Genomic DNA, 10635 nt, shown 5'->3' on the forward strand with positions numbered 1-10635 from the left:
TCCCTGGGATAATTTGGAGCACCTGTAGCCCTCTCTGTAGGCCTCTCCTCAGCCTGAGTCTTTTACAACATAACCTTGCTCTGTGGTCAGTAGGGAGGTGCCCTTTAGAAAGTGGGAGCAACTGGAGATTTTGTAGGGACCTGTGCTTTCCTCAAAGTGTTCACCCTAGAAATTCAACAGTAAACTTGCTGCACCACTCAGTGAAATATTTGGGGCTGTTTTCTGAGGAATTTATTGGAAGTCGTTTACGTAACGTGCTAAATTTTACTTGCTCATTCTAATTAATTTTCCTCTACTTAACTAATTAAAATGCCATCAAGGGGGGAATGAGAGGAAGATGGCGGAAGAGTAAGACGCGGAGATCACCTTCCTCCCCACAGATACACCAGAAATACATCTACACGTGGAACAACTCCTACAGAACACCTACTGAACGCTGGCAGAAGACCTCAGACTTCCCAAAAGGCAAGAAACCCCCCACGTACCTGGGTAGGGCAAAAGAAAAAAGAAAACACAGAGACAAAGGAATAGGGACGGGACCTGCGTCACGGGGAGGGAACTGTGAAGGAGGAAAAGTTTCCACACACTAGGAAGCCCCTTTGCGGGTGGAGACTGCGGGAGGCGGAGGGGGGAGCTTCGAAGCCGCGGAGGAGTGCACAGCAACGGGTGCGGAGGGCAAAGCGGGGAGATTCCCGCACAGAGGATCGGTGCCGACCGGCACTCATCAGCCCGAGAGGCTTGTCTGCTCACCCGCCGGGACGGGCGGGGCTGCGAGCTGAGGCTCTGAGGCTCGGGTTTCGGTTTCGGACGGAGCGCAGGGAGAGGACTGGGGTTGGTGGCTTGAACATGGCCTGAAGGGGTTAGTGCACCAAGTCTAGCCGGGAGGGAGTCCGGGGAAAAGTCTGCACCTGCCGAAGAGGCAAGAGACTTTTTCTTCCTTCTTTGTTTCCTGGTGCGTGAGGAGAGGGGTTTAAGAACGCTGCTTAAAGGAACTCCAGAGACGGGCGAGCCGCGACTAAAAGCGCGAACCCCAGAGACGGGCGCGAGCCGCGGCTAAAAGCGCGGAATCCAGAGACGGGCGCAAGCCGCGGCAAAAAGCGCAGACTCCAGAGACGAGCGGGAGACGCTAAGGCTGCTGCTGCCGCCACCAAAGGCCTGTATGCGAGCACAGGTCACTCTCCACACCCCTCTTCCGCGGAGCCTGTGTAGCCCGCCACTGCCAGGTTCCCGGGATCCAGGGACAACTTTCCCGGGAGAACGCACGGCGGGCCTCAGGCTGGTGCAAAGTCACGCCGGCCTTTGCTGCCGCAGGCCCGCCCCGCACTCCGTGCCCCTCCCTCCCCGCCGGCCTGAGTGCGCCAGAGCCCCCGAATCAGCGGCTCCTTTAACCCCGTCCTGTCTGAGCAAAAAACAGACTCCCTCCAGCGACCTACACGCAGAGGCGGGGCCAAATCCAAAGCTGAGCCCCCGGGAGCTGTGAGAACAAAGAAGAGAAAGGGAAATCTCTCCCAGCAGCCTCAGAAGCAGCGGATTAAAGCTCCACAATCAACCTGATGTACCTGCATCTGTGGAATACCTGAATAGACAACGAGTCATCCCAAATTGAGGCAGTGGGCTTTAGGAGCAAGATCTATGATTTTTTCCCCTTTCCTCTTTTTGTGAATGTGTATGTGTATGCTTCTGTGTGAGATCTTGTCTGTATAGTCTTGCTTCCACCATTTGTCCTAGGGTTCCATCCGTCCATGTTTTTTTTTTTAATTTTTTTTCTTAATAATTAATTTTAATAACATTATACTTTACCTTCGTTCTTTCTTTCTTTCTTTCCTTCCTTCCTTCCCTCCTTTAGACAACGAATCATCCCAAATTGAGGAGGCGGTCTCTGACAGCAAGATTTATGATTTTTTCCCCTTTACCTCTTTTAGTGAGGGTGTATGTGTATGCTTCTGTGTAAGATTTTGTCTGTATAGCTTTGCTTCCAACATTTGTCCTAAGGTTATATCCGTCCCCCCTTTTTTTTCCTAAATAAGAATTTTTTAATTCAATAACTTTATTATACTTTATTTTATTTTTACTGTAGCTTCTTTCTTTCTGTCTTTTTTCCTTCTTTCCCTCCTTCCTTCCTCCTCTCTCCCTCCCTCCTTTCTTTCCTTCTTGCCTTCTTTCCTTCTTTGCTTCTTTCTTTCTTTCTTCCTTCCTTCCTTCCTTCCCTCCTTTCCTTCTTTTTTTCCTCATACTTCTACTAATTCTCTCTACTTTTTCTCCCTTTTATCCTGAGCCGTGTGGATGAAAGGCTCTTGGTGCTCCAGCCGGGAGTCAGGGCTCTGCCTCTGAGGTAGGAGAGCCAACTTCAGGACACTGGTCCACAAGAGACCTCCCAGCTCCACATAATATCAAACGGCGAAAATCTCCCAGAGACCTCCATCTTAACACCAGCACCCAGCTTCACTCAACGACCTGCAAGCCACAGTGCTGGACAACCTATGCCAAACAACTAGCAAAACAGAAACACAACCCCACCCATTAGTAGAGAGGTTGCCTAAAATCATAATAAGGCCACAGACACCCCAAACACACCACCAGACGTGAACCTGCCCACTAGAGAGACAAGATCCAGCCTCATCCACCACAACACAGGCACTAGTCCCCTCCACCAGGAAGCCTACACAACCCACTGAACCAATCTTAGCCACTGGAGACAGACATCAAAAACAGCAGGAACTACGAACCTGCAGTCTGCAAAAAGGAGACCCCAAACACAGTAAGATAAGCAAAATGAAAAGACAGAAAAAACACACAGCAGATGAAGGAGCAAGATAAAAATGCACCAGACCTAACAAATGAAGAGGAAATAGGCAGTCTACCTGAAAAAAAATTCAGAATTATGATAGTAAGGATGATCCGAAATCTTGGAAATAGAATGGACAAAATGCAAGAAACATTTAACAAGGACCTAGAAGAAATAAAGATGAAACAAGCAATGACGAACAACACAATAAATGAAATTAAAAGTACTCTAGATGGGATCAATAGCAGAATAACTGAGGCAGAAGAACGGATAAGTGACCTGGAAGATAAAATAGTGGAAATAACTACTGCAGAGCTGAATATAGAAAAAGGAATGAAAAGAACTGAGGACAGTCCCAGAGACCTCTGGGACAACATTAAACGCACCAACATTCGAATTATAGGGGTTCCAGAAGAAGAAGAGAAAAAGAAAGGGACTGAGAAAATATTTGAAGAGATTATAGTTGAAAACTTCCCTAATATGGGAAAAGAAATAGTTAATCAAGTCCAGGAAGCACAGAGAGTCCCATACAGGATAAATACAAGGAATAATACGCCAAGACACATATTAATCAAACTGTCAAAAATTAAATACGAAGAAAGCATATTAAAAGCAGCAAGGGAAAAACAACAAATAACACATAAGGGAATCCCCATAAGGTTAACAGCTGATCTCTCAGCAGAAACCCTACAAGCCAGAAGGGAGTGGCAGGACATACTGAGAGTGATGAAGGAGAAAAACCTGCAGCCAAGACTACTCTACCCAGCAAGGATCTCATTCAGATTTGATGGAGAAATTAAAACCTTTACAGACAAGCAAAAGCTGAGAGAGTTCAGCACCACCAAACCACCTTTACAACAAATGCTAAAGGAACTTCTCTAGACAAGAAACACAAGAGAAGGAAAAGACCTACAATAACGAACCCAAAACAATTTAGAAAATGGGAATAGGAACATACATATCGATAATTACCTTAAATGTAAATGGACTAAATGCTCCCACCAAAAGACACAGATTGGCTGAATGGATACAAAAACAAGACCCTTATATATGCTGTCTACAAGAGACCCACTTCAGACCTAGAGACACATACAGACTGAACGTAAGGGGATGGAAAAAGATATTCCATGCAAATGGAAGCCAAAAGAAAGCTGGAGTAGCAATTCTCATATCAGACAAAATAGACTTTAAAACAAAGACTATTAGAAGAGACAAAGAAGGACACTACATAATGATCAAGGGATCGATCCAAGAAGAGGATATAACAATTGTAAATATTTATACACCCAACATAGGAGCACCTCAATACATAAGGCAAATACTGACAGCCATAAAAGGGGAAATCGACAGTAACACATTCATAGTAGGGGACTTAAACGCCCCACTTTCACCCATGGACAGATCATCCAAAATGAAAATAAATAAGGAAACACAAGCTTTAAATGATACATTAAACAAGATGGACTTAATTGATATTTATAGGACACTCCATCCAAAAACAAAAGAATACACATTTTTCTCAAGTGCACATGGAACATTCTCCAGGATAGATCATATCTTGGGTCACAAATCAAGCTTTGGTAAATTTAAGAAAATTGAAATTATGTCAAGTATCTTTTCTGACCACAACGCCATGAGACTATATATCAATTACAGGAAAAGATCTGTAAAAAATACAAACACATGGAGGTTAAACAATACACTACTTAATAATGAAGTGATCACTGAAGAAATCAAAGAGGAAATCAAAAAATACCTAGAAACAAATGACAATGGAGACACAATGACCCAAAACCTATGGGATGCAGCAAAAGCAGTTGTAAGGGGGAAGTTTATAGCAATACAAGCCCACCTTAAGAAGCAGGAAACATCTTGAATAAACAACCTAACCTTGCACCTCAAGCAATTAAAGAAAGAAGAACAAAAATCCCCCAAAGCTAGCAGAAGGAAAGAAATCATAAAAATCAGATCAGAAATAAATGAAAAAGAAATGAAGGAAACGATAGAAAAGATCAATAAAACTAAAAGATTGTTCTTTGAGATAGATAAACCACTAGCCAGACTCATCAAGAAAAAAAGGGAGAAGACTCAAATCAATAGAATTAGAAATGAAAAAGGAGAGGTAACAACTGACACTGCAGAAATAAAAAAGATCATGAGAGATTACTACAAGCAACTCTATGCCAATAACATGGACAACATGGAAGAAATGGACAAATTCTTAGAAACGCAAAAGGTGCCAAGACTGAATCAGGAAGAAACAGAAAATATGAACAGACCAATCACAAGCACTGAACTTGAAACTGTGATTAAAAATCTTCCAACAAACAAAAGCCCAGGACCAGCTGGTTTCACAGGCAAATTCTATCAAACATTTAGAGAAGAGCTAACATCTATCCTTCTCAAACTCTTCCAAAATATAGCAGAGGGAGGAACACTCCCAAATTCCTTCTACGAGGCCATCATCACCTTGATACCAAAACCAGACAAGGATGTCACAAAGAAAGAAAACTACAGGCCAATATCACTGATGAACATAGATGCAAAAATCCTCAACAAAATACTAGCAAACAGAATCCAACAGCACATTAAAAGGATAATACACCATGATCAAGTGGGATTTATTCCAGGAATGCAAGGATTCTTCAATATACGCAAATCTATCAATGTGATAAACCATATTAACAAATTGAAGGAGAAAAACCATATGATCATCTCAATAGATGCAGAGAAAGCTTTTGACAAAATTCCACACCCATTTATGATAAAAACCCTGCAGAAAGTAGGCATAGAGGGAACTTTCCTCAACATAATAAAGACCATATATGACAAGCCCACAGCAAACATCATCCTCAATGGTGAAAAACTGAAAGCATTTCCACTAAGATCAGGAACAAGACAAGGTTGCCCACTGTCACCACTCTTATTCAACATAGTTTTGGAAGTTTTAGCCACAGCAATCAGAGAAGAAAAGGAAATAAAAGGAATCCAAATCGGAAAAGAAGGAGTAAAGCTGTCACTGTTTGCAGATGACATGATCCTATACATAGAGAATCCTAAAGATGCTACCAGAAAACTATTAGAGCTAATCAATGAATTTGGTAAAGTGGCAGGATACAAAATTAATGCACAGAAATCTCTGGCATTCCTATATACTAATGATGAAAAATCTGAAAGTGAAATCAAGAAAACACTCCCATTTACCACTGCAACAAAAAGAGTAAAATATCTAGGAATAAACCTACCTAAGGAGACACAATACCTGTGTGCAGAAAATTGTAAGACACTGATGAAAGAAATTAAAGATGATAGAAATAGATGGAGAGATATACCATGTTTTTGGATTGGAAGAATCAACATTGCGAAAATGACTCTACTAACAAAGCAATCTATAGATTCAATGCAATCCCTATCAAACTACCACTGGCATTTTTCACAGAACTAGAACAAAAAACTTTGCAATTTGTATGGAAACACCAAAGACCCCAAATAGCCATAGCAATCTTGAGAATGAAAAAAAGAGCTGGAGGAATCAGGCTCCCTGACTTCAGACTATACTACAAAGCTACAGTAATCAAGACAGTATGGTACTGGCACAAAAAAAGAAAGATAGATCAATGGAAAAGGATAGAAAGCCCAGAGATAAACCCATGCACATATGGACACCTTATCTTTGATAAAGGTGGCAGGAATGTACAGTGGAGAAAACACAGCCTCTTCAGTAAGTGATGCTTGGAAAACTGGACAGGTACATGTAAAATTATGAGATTAGTTCTCTCCCTAACACCATACACAAAAATAAGCTCAAAATGGATGAAAGACCTAAATGTAAGGCCAGAAACTGTCAAACTCTTAGAGGAAAACATAGGCAGAACACTCTATGCCATAAATCACAGCAAGATCCTTTGTGACCCACCTCCTAGAGTAATGGAAATAAAAACAAAAATAAACAAATGGGACCTAATGAAATTTCAAAGCTTTTGCACAGCAAAGGAAACCGTAAACAAGACCAAAAGACAACCCTCAGAATGGGAGAAAATATTTGCAAATGAAGCAACCGACAAAGGATTAATCTCCAAAATTTACAAGCAGCTCATGCAGCTCAATAACAAAAAAACAAACAATCCAATCCAAAAATGGGCAGAAGACCTAAATAGACATTTCTCCAAAGAAGATATACAGCTGCCAACAAACACATGAAAGAATGCTCAACATCATTAATCGTTAGAGAAATGCAAATCAAAACTACAATGATATATCATCTCACACCAGTCAGAGTGGCCATCATCAAAAAATCTAGAAACAATAAATGCTGGAGAGGGTGTGGAGAAAAGGGAACACTCTTGCACTGCTGGTAGGAATGTGAATTGGTTCAGCCACTATGGAGAACAGTATGGAGGTTCCTTAAAAAACTACAAATAGAACTACCATATGACCCAGCAATCCCACTACTGGGCATATACCCTGAGAAAACCATAATTCAAAAAGAGTCATGTACCAAAATGTTCATTGCAGTTCTATTTACAATAGCCCAGAGATGGAAACAACCTAAGTGCCCATTATCGGATGAATGGATAAAGAAGATGTGGCACATATATACAATGGAATATTACTCAGCCATAAAAAGAAACGAAATTGAGCTATTTGTAATGAGGTGGATAGACTTAGATTCTGTCATACAGAGTGAAGTAAGTCAGAAAGAAAAAGACAAATACCGTATGCTAACACATATATATGGAATTTAAGAAAAAAAAGTCATGAAGAACCCAGGGGTAAGGCAGGAATAAAGACGCAGACCTACTGGAGAACAGACTTGAGGTTATGGGGAGGGGGAAGTGTGAGCTGTGACAGGGCGAGAGAGAGTCATGGACATATACAAACTAACAAACGTAGTAAGGTAGATAGCTAGTGGGAAGCAGCCGCATGACACAGGGATATTGGCTCGGTGCTTTGTGACAGCCTGGAGGGGGGGGATAGGGAGGATGGGAGGAAGGGAGATGCAAGAGGGAAGACATATGGGAACATATGTATATGTATAACTGATTCACTTTGTTATAAAGCAGAAACTAACACACCATTGTAAAGCAATTATACCCCAATAAAGATGTTAAAAAAATAAATTAAAAATAAATAAATAAATAAAATGCCATCAAGAATTATACCGCTTTGGCCAAGAATAGGTGAACCAAGGCAGCCTACCCTTTACTGCTTTTTTGGTATAAAGGGACCCTTCCTCATCCTTCTGTCACTTCCACAGACTTCACTGAATCCATCAAACCCACAGCTAGGAAATCCCTCCTGCCCTTTTAAAGAGGTGCCTGCAAGCACCAGTCTTTGAAAACATGGCCTGACGTCCCTCTCAGGACTCATTGGATTGCCAAGAACAACTGCAATGCTTTGGCAGTAGAGGCAGCAGGCATGTACAGAGATGTCATCCTAGAATGTTCTTCAGGTCCCCCTGGGTGAGGATTCTCCTCACAAGTGCTGGACAACTGTGTTTCATTTCTTATGTTCCTGGTCCTGACTGGAGTTTCCTATTTTTTTCCTTTGTCTTTTTTCTCAACATGTTGTTGTGCCTGAGTCTGTGGTGGTGGGTTTTAGGGGTCCGGGAAAACCATGGCATTTGTTCTCTACTTATTGCTTCTTATAAAGTACTTCCTAGATTATGCATTCTCACTATATCAGTTTATTAGATTTTTACCTATATCTTTAATTTTTCACTTTCTCTGGCCCCTTCCCTAAAACAAAGAAATGCTCCCAGATTGCCCCTATCTTAAATAATTCTTTCCTTGGCCAAGGTACTGCTATCCCTTGCTAGAGCCCATTTAGCTCTATTTCTTGAAAGAGTATTCTGCCTGGCTTTTGTCTCTTCCTCCCTTTCACTCACTCTTCAAAAGCCACAGTATTTTGGCTTTGGCTCCCACAAAACTACAAAACTTCTCACATTTGTTTTATCTAGTGCACCTAATTGCTCACTTAACAGTTTCCATTCTTTGTGACCTCTCTGTAGCATAAGGTAGGTTGTTTACTCCCTGTTTCACGAAATTCTGCTTTCTGGATGCCTGAGACACCATTGCCCCACAGTTCTCCTGTTTCTGACCACTGTCCACTCCTTCAGTTTCCTATTTTCTAGTGTGGTCTCTTTGATCTTATTCTCTTGTCACTCTAGTCTACATAGTCATCCTCCCTAGATAATCTCTTGCAAACTGGTGGCTTTAAACACCATCTCTGTGTGACTTCCAAATTAGTAACACTAGTTCTGACACATCTTCATGTCCAGAAGCATTTCCAGCAGACTCCGCCTTCTTTCCTTGACTCCTTTCTCTCTTTACCCAAGTTAAACCTGAGACTACCGTTCCTCTCCCTGTTATAGATCTTAACCGGGAGGTTAGGTTATCTAATTATGGTTATCTAATGGCTTCATGTTGCCCAGAAGTGAAGCCCAGACTCCTCAGGCTGGAATTCAGGGCCCTTCATGAGTCAGTTCAAGTCCAGTCAGTATCTGGAGAGCACTTTCTCTTACCACAGCCCTAATGGCCAGTTTGCTGGTAGTTATGCCAGTATTCTTGAGTGTATCTGTCTCTGCCTCTTCACCCATGACATTTTGGGGCACAGGTTATAGCTCAAGAAATATATACTAAATAAATGAATGGAGTATCTGCTCAGGTATCTGCTCAGCTATCGAACAGAATTCTTTTCACTCTTCTCAGCCTAGTTCTTGTTCTGTCACCTCCATGAAATCTTTCCTGATCCTTTCCCTGGAAACCATCACTATTCCTTTGAGCTCCTATGGCATTGTTTTATTATATTAGTCCTATGCCACTTTATACATTTTTGTAGTCTTTACAATGCCCATCATGGTACCTTATACCTAACAGGTGCTTATTAAATGAATGAAAGACTTAATTCAGTCTTTTAAAAACCATGCAACACAAAGCCCTTGGGATATGAATTTCATGGGATCCCTAAAAAGCTTAAAAATCCACTTAATAAATAATTTAATATTTAGTAAACTAAAATTAAAAAGTAGACCGAGTTCTACATTTTTTAACACCACAGAAATGTTCCTAGAAGCTACACAGAGCAGATTAGTATATGGATCTGACAAAGGAACAGCAGGGTATTAAAGTAAAAACAAATAAAGGTAAGAGATTGGGGTAGTTTTCCATATTTTAGTAGTTAGTAATTTTTAACATAATCTGCCATTTAAACAATGTCATAATTTCATTTCTAACTCAATAACAGTTTGCTCTAATGTTTTAGGCTAATGGAACCTTAATACATTTAAAGGTATTATGGCTAGATTAAGTATTAAAAATCGTATTTGTCTACTATATAATAAGCATGGTCATTAAAAGATGTAATCAACTTTAGACTCACTGATGTGATGTCAATGTGTATGTAATTATGGCTTATGCTGACCTTATTTACCTCTATCATATGAATCTGAGCTGTTGAATAGAGTTCTTTGCAAATTAACAGTAAGACACATTTCTAAAAGTCTTTAGGTTGACTGACTATATTTTCAACATACATGTAGTTGCTCTGCATATCAGGCGGTGACTTGGCATGAAGCCACAGGTGAGCTGTCATGCATGTATGCAGTGGGGAGGTGGTCCGATGTCCACAGTTGTAGACCTAGGGTGGGCACGGGACAATTTGAAGAGTGTACTATTTTGGAGGAACTGGGAAGATGTTTTTTAATTTTGGGCTTTAGCTAGATTTCTGATGGCTACTAACACAGAAAAACCTGCTAATGAGCAGGACACTTGTGTAATTTTTTTTGTACTTAAAGTAAAATGTAAAATGTCAGGCAGCTATCCATGACCTAATCTAGGGAAAGGGAACAG

The sequence above is a fragment of the Leucopleurus acutus genome, assembly GCF_964270905.1.
Source record: "Leucopleurus acutus genome assembly, chromosome: Y".
In the NCBI taxonomy this organism is placed as follows: Eukaryota; Metazoa; Chordata; class Mammalia; order Artiodactyla; family Delphinidae; genus Leucopleurus; species Leucopleurus acutus.